The following is an 11,210-nucleotide window of genomic DNA, read 5'->3' on the forward strand; positions in this document are numbered from 1 at the left end:
AATGGGAGAAATAGAAAATCCTACCACCTACATACAGAAACAACTGAGACGATGGAAAGAAGAACTGGAAAGAGATCCTGAACAAGACAGAGTACTGACAGCACTCTTCAGGACTGCAATTGTGGAAGCCATGCCTGCATCAGTAAAACTGAAGCTGGAAGATGTGGTAGGTCTGAATTCAAAGTCACACAAAGAATTCAGAGACCATGTGGTTCATGCTGTGGAACAATACAGAAAGCAAGAACTGAAGATGAGAAATCAAGAAAAAGAACTACAAAGAAAACTGACCCAAATGCAACTTGAAGAGCTCCTGAACAAAAAGAAAAGGATCCTTGCAGTGCAAAAAGAAGACTCCTCAGCTGTTATGGCACCTGTCAACACTTCAGTGCCAGTTAATCCACCAGCACCAATGAATGTGGCTGCACCAGCAAATCAGATTGTGACAACACAGGCGCCACCTGCTGGACCAGGGAATGCACCACAAGGACAGCAACCAGTGGTAATATATCTCAAGCCAGAGCAAGCAAACAACAGGAATTGGAACAGACCACAACAAGGAGGGCGTGGTAGAGGCAGATTCAACAACAATCAACAGAGACCAGGAATATGCTGGGGATGCAATCAGCCTGGACATCTTAAAAGAGACTGTCCCTCCAATCCTTGGATGCAAGACCAACTGATGACAACAGGGGTTGGTTATGAACAACAACCAATGCAGACCCGAGTTCAAGGACCTGTCAACCCGTGGCGTGGTCCTAATCAAGGTTACTAGGGCTGCCCAGAGAATCCTGAGGGGAGGAACCAACTTCCAATGATATCTTCGGATGCCGATCAAGAACCAATGTTGCGAGTTAATATTGAAGGAAAACCAATAACTCTTATGCTTGATACAGGGGCATCGTACTCGTGCTTAAATCCAAGATATGCCTCGCACCTCCCCATGTCTGGAAAATATATAAAGACAGTAGGATTCTCGGGAGTGACTCAGCTACTTCCTATGACGACCCCTGTAAGCATAAGTTTAGAAGACACAGAAATAAGATTACCAATTTTAGTTTCAGAACATACACCTGTCAACCTGTTAGGTAGGGATGCTATATGTAAATTGAAAATGCAAATATGGTGTACTCCAGATGGAATTTATATAAATGATAAGGCAGTGAGACAAATGAATCTGACAGAATTACAACAAACACAAGAGCCATGTGCTAATATATATTGGTTAGGGGATTTGTATGAAGACGTAGAAAAAACACTTAGCAAATGGGGAAGATACATAAGAGAACAACTTTGTGAACCAAGTCTACCAAAAACTGAATTTCATTGTACTGTGAAGTATGATGAAAGTAAAGACCCAGAATTTGAAAAAAGGTGGCTAAAAGACACAAAAGAACTAATCATCCCCATGATGTCACAATATATAGTGATAGGACCAAAAGGTGCAGCTCTGCAGGTAGATAGAGAAGAATTCATTGATGAGTGGTTTGATGTGCCTAACTCAGTTCCCCATGTTACTCTGTATGTAAATAAAGACTGTGTTTCCAAAGACTTAGGCCCCATGATGAAAAAAGCAGAAAAAAGTAAATGGGAAGTTACAGAAAATCCTCTAATATTTCAATCAACAGATGACCAGTATCTTAAGATTTTATGTGCAACTCCAATGATGGGAGTTCCTAGAATGATTGTAAATACAAAAAGCAAACCAAAAGTTGAGGAACATCAAACAAAACAGACTGAATTAATAAGAGAAATGGAGAGGCAAGTGCCATCAGAATTATGGTCACAACATGAAACTGATGTAGGGCTAGTAAAGTCAGCTAACCCGGTTAGAATAATACTTAGACCTGGAGCTACAGTACCTAGGAAAAAACAATACCCCTTGAAACCAGAAGCTGTAGAAGGAATAAAAAAGACAATTGAGGGGTTAATGACAGCAGGAGTGCTAATTGAAATCAATAGTCCTAGCAACACTCCAATATTGCCAGTAGCTAAAGCAGATAAATCCAAATGGCGTCTGGTGCATGACCTGAGAGCAGTAAATGAGATTGTGGAGGACTGGCCTGCGGAGGTTCCAAATCCGCATACGCTGCTAACCAATGTTCCATCTACTGCTAACTATTACACTGTGATTGATCTGTGTTCTGCCTTTTTCAGTGTTCCCCTGTCAGAGGAAAGCAGGCCATTGTTTGCGTTCACCTATCAAGGTAAAAAATTAAGTTATACTCGAATGCCCCAGGGCTTCAAGCACTCGCCCCACATTTTTAATCAGGTATTAAAAACCGATCTAGAGGACCTCAGGTTAGATAGTACCCTAATACAGTATGTAGATGATTTGCTTCTTGCTTCTGCAACTCTGGAACAGTGTCATCAGGACTCAATTAAAGTGCTTACTAAATTAGCAGAGGGGGGACATAAGGTTTCCAAAGACAAGCTCCAATATTGCCTGCCACAGGTTGAGTACTTAGGACGAACAATATCACATGGGATGAAAGCAATATCACCCAGTCAATTAGAGGGCATTAGCAAAGTACCCCAACCTCAAACAGTAGGGCAGATGATGACTTTTCTAGGAATGACAGGTTTTAGTTCAGATTGGATTGAAGACTATGCCATTAAAACAGCCCCGTTAAGAGCCTTAATGAAACAAGTGGGTCATCAAAATCTTAGGGCACCACTGACATGGACAACAGATGCATTAATAGCATTTGAATCATTAAAAAGAGAATTGCAGTCTGCACCTGCATTAGCAACACCAGCATATGACCAAGTATTTCATTTGTATGTTGCAAATAGAAAAGATGGCTATGCATCTGCAGTACTTATGCAAGAGACTTGTAGTGGAAGGAAAAAACAACCAATCGCCTACTACAGCACAAAATTAGACAGTGTGGCTGAAGGATACCCGCCATGCTATCAACAAGGATTAGCAGCAGTGTACTTTGCATATGAAAAAGCCTCTACAATAACTATGGGTTATCCAGTCATAATATATGCACATCATAAGATAGTGGAGTTGTGGGAACAGGGTAAATTCGTTCTTACCCCTTCTAGGTGTCTGGCATATTCAACATTATTGACCTTTCCAGATATAACGATAAAGAGATGCACAACAGTCAATCCAGCCAATCACATACCTTTGCAAGATGAGGGAATACCTCACGAATGTGTAGCTGACTCCTTAGCATTCACTAGATTAAGACCAGATTTAGAATCAACACCCATCTCTGAGGCACAGGTTGATTACTTTGTAGATGGATCATGCTTCAGAGACCATTTGGGTAATCACGCAGGATTTGCAATTGTTAGATGTGACAGTGATGACTTTATTCCAGTGGTGGTGCAGCATTGTGAACAACCATGCTCAGCACAACTGGCAGAGTTGAAAGCTCTTACTGAAGCCTGTAAATTAGCTAAAGGCATATCAGCAAATATTTATACTGATTCTGCGTATGCTCATGGTGTATGTCACCTTTTTGGAGCAGTTTGGAAGCAAAGGGGATTTAAGAAAAGTGATGGTACACCAGTACAACATGGTGATCAGATAATTGATTTAATAACAGCTATGATGCATCCAAAGAGATTGGCCATCGTTAAATGCCAAGCACACAAGAAGGGTAATGACTTTGTGATTAGGGGCAATAATGAAGCAGATAAATATGCTAGACAAGCATCTGGCTGCACTACAGCAATAATGGCTCCGTCCATTCTAATTCAACCTCAGCCTCAATTAGCAGATGTAGCACGGATGCAGCAACAAGCTACCCCATATGAACTCAGTGTATGGCAACAGAGAGGAGCGACAAGAGACGCAAATGGGCTTTGGCGGTCACATGAAGGACAAATGATAGCTCCCACACCATTGCTTACAATCCTGATCTCTGACGCGCATGGTTTCGACCATTGCGCGAGGGGGGAAGTGATTAGAAAGGTAAAACGCCAAGGATTTTGGTCACCTTATTTACAAGCAATGGTGGACGAGTATCTGTCTGAGTGTGACGTCTGTGCCCAAAATAATGTAAGAAAGGGAACAACCGCACCCGTAGGCCACATTCCTGTCCCAGAAGGGCCATTCAAACATTTGGTAATGGACTATGCAGATATGATAAGAACTGTCAGAGGTAAAAGATATTTACTGGTTATAATTGACAGATTTAGTAGATGGGTGGAAGCTGTTCCATCAGCAGACCAAGGGGCTCAAACAGTGATTAAATTTCTGACCAGAGAAGTAATTCCCAGATTTGGAATACCATCCCAAATTAGTTCAGACAATGGATCAGCATTCATTCAAAGAACAGTAAAGGCAGTAATACAACAGTTAAGGGTAAAGCAACGTCTAGGTTGCGTCTATAGACCTCAATCCCAAGGGATCGTGGAGAGAGTTAACGGGACTCTCAAGGCGAAATTGAACAAAATTTGCGCCGATACAAAATTAAATTGGGTAGATGCACTGCCCCTGGCGTTGATGAGTTATCGTATGCAAACAAATAGGATAACAAACTTGACCCCACATGAAATGCTGACAGGTAGACCAATGCCAGTCCCATATTTGAGAGGTCCATATGAAGGACCGCCCCTTGAACAGTTGCAAATGGAGTTAAAAGCATATATGAAACAGCTGACGAAAATTCATGAAGCCATCCATACACAAGAACAGAATAGAGGTCCAAGAGAGGAAGAGGAAACACCTAGTGTTATACAACCTGGAGATCAGGTATATTTGAGGGTCTTTAGAAGGAAATGGAATGAGCCAAGAAGGGAAGGGCCATACACTGTAGAAAGAGCCACCCCAACAGCAGTACAGGTGCAAGGTAGCACAACTTGGTATCATTTAAATCATTGCACTAGAGTACCCAGATTGAGACCCAGAAGACGAGAAGAACAGATAGTAGAGCTCCCTTCAAGGGAGCACAGTCCAGAGAGAGGTGGGGAAGAAAATGAGCAAGTAGGGCCCCCTCCAAGAGAGCAGAGTCCTGAAAGTAACGGGGAGGGGGAAGAAAGTAATACTGATGAACCTCATTTCAGGGAAACAGAGCGCGCAGAAGCCGCAGCACTGACTGAAGATGGGGTGCAGCCTCCGGAAGTGGAACATGAAAGTCAGGGTGAAACTGATCGTGATCTTGGTGATGATATATCTGCTGCAGAGATTGCCCAAGACGCGGGGCAATCCACAAGACCATTCGAACCACAGCCATCAACTAGTGTTCAACCCAGATATCAACCTGATGAATTCCTCACGCTTGATCCAAACACCATTGCTGAATTATTCTCTTAAAATGACTGATCAGAAACCAGGTATTTATGCAAACGGACATGTTAGAAAGGGGTCAGTAAGTAGGGCTAACGATAATGAAAACAATGCTAAAACATCAGATTTAAAGAAAGAAGGACTGCTAGGTGCAGCCCATGACAATGAGTGGTTCAAATGGGCAGAATACACTGCAAAAGTAGCAGGAATGGATAGTTGTGTGTTTTGTTCTCCATCCCCTCTCGAAAAATTAACAGTAGTGCCCAGTCCCTATGATTTCATCCAATGTGGTAAACATTATGCTCAATATTGTAAAGACACTAAAGCTAAAGGGATACGTTTTATAAATGCCACATATTGTCCAGCAGAATGCTTACTTATGCTAGGAAACAAGGGCTACTATAGAGATTTTGGCAAAATAAGAATAGGAAAAGAGTGTAATCAGATGAATATTAGAGTTGCTCGAAATAAAAGAGAGATCCCATCAGCCTATGATATTGACTACACATTAGATTATGAATGCTTCAACAGAACCAACGGAAAACAAGATGTGGGTGAATTTGGGGGCAACTGTGCGGTAATTTGGCATATGGATGTATTCATGTTTCGAAATCCACATGTAGTTAAGTTTCATAGTATAATGTATGCTACCGCAACTATAAAAACAAATATGACAATTGTGAGATTAATAGACAAATGTGCAGAAGCTACAATTCACTTTCCTTTTATTTATTATCTAATGGATCAAACAGAAGCCGTGGCAGATTACTATTGGATGTGTGGAGGAAAAAGATTGCGAACCACACTTCCAAAAGATTGGAAAGGTATTTGTACCAGAGTAAGATTGATGCAAGGAATAACAATAATAGAGGGAAACATAGATAGTGTAAAGAACCCCAAATCACAAGTAAGCAGAGCAAAGAGAGCGTATGCTCCAGACCCGAAGGTGTACTTAGATGCAATTGGCCAACCTAGAGGAATACCAGATAAATTTAAAGCAAGAAATGAGGTAAAGTCTGGCTTTGAGTCTCTACTTGTATGGATAGCCACCAACAAAAACACTGAATGGATTAATTACATTTACTATAATCAGCAGAGGTTCATTAATTACACCAATGATGCCTTAAGTGCTCTTGGAGAACAATTAGATGCAACAAGCAAAATGACATGGCAAAATAGACAAGCTTTGAATTGGCTGTTGGCGGAGAAAGGAGGAGTTTGTGTAATGTTTGGTTCTGACTGTTGTACCTATATCCCAAATAATACAGCGCCAGATGGATCGTTCACCCAAGCGATGGATAAACTGAAAAATCTGAGGGAAGAAGTGACCTTGAATGCTGGAACAGATCTGCAGATTGGAGACTGGTTAAATTCAATTTTTGGGTCTTGGAAAGGGTGGTTGATTAAGGTGGGAATTGTAATAGCTATTGCTATTGTTGTGTTTTTTGCACTGTTTTGTTGTGTTATACCTTTCATCAGATCCATGCTAGCCAGTGCTGCAGCCAAACAGATGCTAAGCATATCAGTAAGACCAACCGGAGTTGACATTGGATATGCTCACGGATACACTGTGGGCCCTGGACTGGACGAACTAGACGACTTTGACCTAGAAGAGACTATTCTGTGAAACCTTTCCTGAAAGAACAACGGAGTGGTAGGGAAGGGGTGCCTTTTAATTTTTATATACTTCTTTATTTTCACTTTTGTAGATATATTAGAGGTGTTGGATAGTGTAGGGAGAGAGATAGGGGTACTATGTATTTTCCTTTGGCATATGCCCCTTCCTGAAGTCATTTACTCCTTATATCATTTATATTTACTCCTTATATCATTTATATTGAAATAATTTACTAATCTTAAATGTATAATGTAAATACTGAAAGAAAAAGGGAACGATAAGGGTATGAAGCAGGTCATTGTCCATGTTATGAGGCATTGCAACCAGAAAAAGGGACTGACAAAGAAGGATTAATTGGTATCTGAAAGGTGATTGAGGGTCTGACCCAAGTCAGGAGTGCAATAACAGTGTTTATTCATTTAGCCCAGCCTTCAGAGATCAATATGTATTTTTTCTATACTTATTTTTTATGCTATTACACTAACATTCCATTAGTTACTATAACAATGATTGCTGTATACACTGGAACATGCTGTCAGAAAGGAAGAAGGAAGGATCGACGAGCACCTCAGTGCTTGGCAACGAGTAGATTCAACTGGGGTTTAAAAACCCACCATCTACTCCAACACCAGATAGGGCTAGAGGAAGCTCCTCTGGCAACGAAGGATAACAACACCAGATAGCGCTCTAGGCTACTGGAAATGCCTAGAGTTCCTCTGGCTGCGTGGGACAAACCAGTGTTTTAAATCTATTTTCTAGATGTGTTTATTAATCACTCATATATTCTACATAACCATGACAACCATGGGCAAGGCTTGAACATTTTGTGCACATGCTTACACACACATTAATGATTGAATTATTAATCCCGAAAAGTATGGTTGGATAGGAAGACAGATTCTTTTACTCTCCTCTAGTCAAAGGTGAGGAGAGATGTTTGGGTCTGGCTTCCTCTGGAGTGCGGTATCATGAAGAAATAATCTGACAAGAGGTTATGAGAGGCCACACGCTGGCTGAAAGAGGGTATAAACTGAGGGGTGGACTCATGGAACTGCACTCTAGGTAATGAACATGATTGTGAGACTTAGTAAAGTCTCAAAGAGAGGAATATATTGTATATTTTTGTTTACTCACTATAACATTATCTTATTCAAAATGATAAAACATGCTCAAAAATGTAATTCATGCACTGTTCTATGCAAACATGTACTAGTCTATGCAAAAGTGTGATATCCTACTGTACTGGATGTCTGAATACTGATAAATGGTCTTAGAGTGCCATCTATTGGTCATACTGAGTATAGATGTTTTATAGGCCGTATACACCGGTCAAGGAGTACAGTAAACTTAGGATAACCTGGGGAACTTTGGGTGATTTCCAGAATATGAGGAATATGACAGATACATGTAACCAACTGTGATGTATGTCGTCTGGGATCACTGCCAACCAATGGGAGGAGAAGAAGAACTTTTACTTTTTAAAAATGACGAATACAGACGAATGCCACCATTAAAAAATAGACAAGGTGAACAAGTAATTAAATGTGGTAAATCAAACAGACATAGACAATGAGAATAACAGGAACTACCAAATATGGGCAATAAGAAACATATATATACTCTGTACCAACACTCACAGAATCAGAATCAGTCAATGGGACAGCTGCTTCTCGACTTTATTGTCTTGTTATAATAAAGTCTTTTCTTTCACATTTGAAACTCTGCTGTTTTTGAGCCTTTCTAATTGCATGACTGAGATCCAGACCATCGACGAGAGCACGATTTTCCACAACACTTCATGGCTTCATGTGTCATTTTACTCGGTGCTTCCAGCCACGGCGGCGCTGTGGTGATGATAACAGCTCCAATGTTTACGGAAGTGGACAAAACATGAAGAATGAGACGGACTCTAGACTCACTGCTACTTAAATATGCAGTTTAATTGTCCAATAAAATGTAATCTCGATGTACATTTCAAATATGAATGATTCAAATATCAGATAAATACTTTAGACAGGGGAAACTAACCAAATATAAAAAGTGTCGTATAGTTAACAAGGTTAAGTTTTATGTTTTTAAGATGCAGCAGAATTCTGAATCTGCTCATATACAACTGGACTTGCAAACAAATAGTAGAAAATTTCATGTTCTAGTTGGTTTGACTGGCAGTGTAGCTGCACTCAAGGCGCCTTTGTTGGTAACACAACTGCTGGAGATTCCAGGGGTAAGTGTGTATATATTCAAACAGTTTCTGCTTGATTTCACAGAGCCAAGAAAGTTATTCCTATATGACTGTATATCCTAATTTATAGAATACAAAGTAAACCTTTTTAAGATGGAAATTATGCTAGTTCTCTTTTAAGAGTTTTTATGTTTAGTTCTAATTTAAGTTAACATGGGGTTATTTTAATAATTTTAAATAATTTATTTTGGTTTAAGCAGCTGTTGCATTTCGCCTTTCAGAATTAATATAATAGAAGTTATAAAAAAATGTTTGTTCTTGAGTACATTTATTTGTTTGTTTATTTTATTGATTGATTTAGTAATAAATAACTGAATAAATATATGAAAACTTCATATTTTTATCTTTAAATAAATTGGAAATTTGCTTAAAAGCTGTATTTAAAGATATGTTTTTAGGGGGTGAACATGTCATTTTTTGTGTTCTGTTCTCTAGGTTGATGTCCGTGTGGTCACCACAGACCATGCCACTCATTTTTACGATATCAATGAAGTCCCTGTCCGTGTGTACACAGATAAGGATGAGTGGGAGGTAAGTACAGCCTTTGAAGAGGAAGCAATGCATTTTCTCTATTCAAAGAACAAAAACATCAGTAGCCAGATTGGCTACTGATAAGAGCATTTTTCATAGAAGATATGAAAGGTTTTCTTTATATTTCTATGCTAGATGTGGACAAAGCGCTCTGACCCCGTGCTTCATATCGAACTTAGACGTTGGGCTGATCTGCTAGTAATCGCTCCACTGGATGCCAACACACTTGGTAAAATTGCCAGTGGAATATGTGATAACCTCCTGGTAGGGCGTGTATTTATTACATTGTTGTGGCATTTTGTATGGATTTGTTTTGATACATTAGTATCTAAGTGTGTTTACCCATTTTGTTGATGACAGACATGTGTGGTGCGGGCTTGGGACACCAGCCGTCCTCTGCTCTTCTGTCCTGCTATGAACACAGCCATGTGGCAGCACCCTATCACTGCACAGCAAGTGGCCACGCTTAAAAGCTTTGGCTACGTTGAGATACCATGCATTGCCAAAACACTAGTCTGTGGAGATAAAGGTATCTTTTAAGAAAGTGTATGGTTTTATGAGGCAATTGCTTTGATAAGGAAAAATGGAACAGATAAAAAAAATTCTCATCGACGTGTGAAATCACTCGCATTATTCGTTAACTAAAGATCAAACAGATGGAATCTGGCAGGCTTTGGTAAGCCTGCTCCTTGATCAAAGAAGGACTTAATGAATTAATGTTTCTTGTGTTTTAGCTCATCTTACATTCCAGTATTGCTGTCTTCACAGGTAAAGGTGCCATGGCAGAGGTTTCATCTATTGTTGAAACTGTCAAACAATACAATCCAGAAACATCCTCAGTGACCTCAGACTAAACACACCAGTGGTAAAGAGACACAAGGTTATATATGGAAGCCCTTTTCCTAATAAAAATGAAAGAAAAGAAAAAAAAAATTCCGGAATAAAAAAAATAATAAAGGGAATTGTGTTTTTCTTTTCCTCGCAATTATGAGTTTATATCTTACACTTCTAACTTACATTTCCTAAAATATAACATTTTGGGCTATTTCATCTGCCCTGACTTTTTAAATTCCCGTCTGTAACAAAGTAGAAGTGTTAAAGGAGAAATTCTATTTTGCACTTCCTAAAACCCGAATCATTCTTTTAGTTAATTTAGTATTTGCATGTACATTTTTATTACAAAGAATGTCCCCAGTATTGCTGCTATTAATGTCATGCCAGCATTTAATGGAGTTTTCAGAGAAAAAATGATAGAAATGAGTGTCATGGGAAGGACACCAGATTATAATCAGAAATTAATTTTAGTCAGTATCTGAAACATTTTAATCGTTAAATCAAACACATTCATTTGTATATATAGGTTGTACCTATATGGCTTATAGTCTTAATGGCTCTTGTTCACCTACTCTGTCTACATAAACTATTCCCTCATCGATCATTGTTTTTCGTGTCTTTTCCTGAAGGCTACAGATTTATAAAAGTCTAGTCAACGCACATGCCTGACATTGGGGTTAGAACAAAGGGTGTATCTATGTCACTGCGGTTTAAAAGGATAGATAACATCCTGCTAATGT

General features: G+C 39.5%; 1 pseudogene across 1 annotated transcript; it reads left to right on the plus strand.

The window, feature by feature from the left end:
* Positions 1-8,736: 8,736 nt before the first annotated feature.
* On the plus strand, positions 8,737-10,622 carry LOC306842689 (phosphopantothenoylcysteine decarboxylase-like; annotated as a pseudogene). The gene is made up of 5 exons (XR_013785979.1): positions 8,737-9,087; positions 9,541-9,636; positions 9,772-9,900; positions 9,997-10,165; positions 10,405-10,622. The product of XR_013785979.1 is annotated as a phosphopantothenoylcysteine decarboxylase-like (transcript).
* Positions 10,623-11,210: the final 588 nt, after the last annotated feature.

The sequence above is a fragment of the Barbus barbus genome (genome assembly GCF_936440315.1).
Source record: "Barbus barbus genome assembly, chromosome: 23".
Lineage (NCBI taxonomy): Eukaryota > Metazoa > Chordata > Actinopteri > Cypriniformes > Cyprinidae > Barbus > Barbus barbus.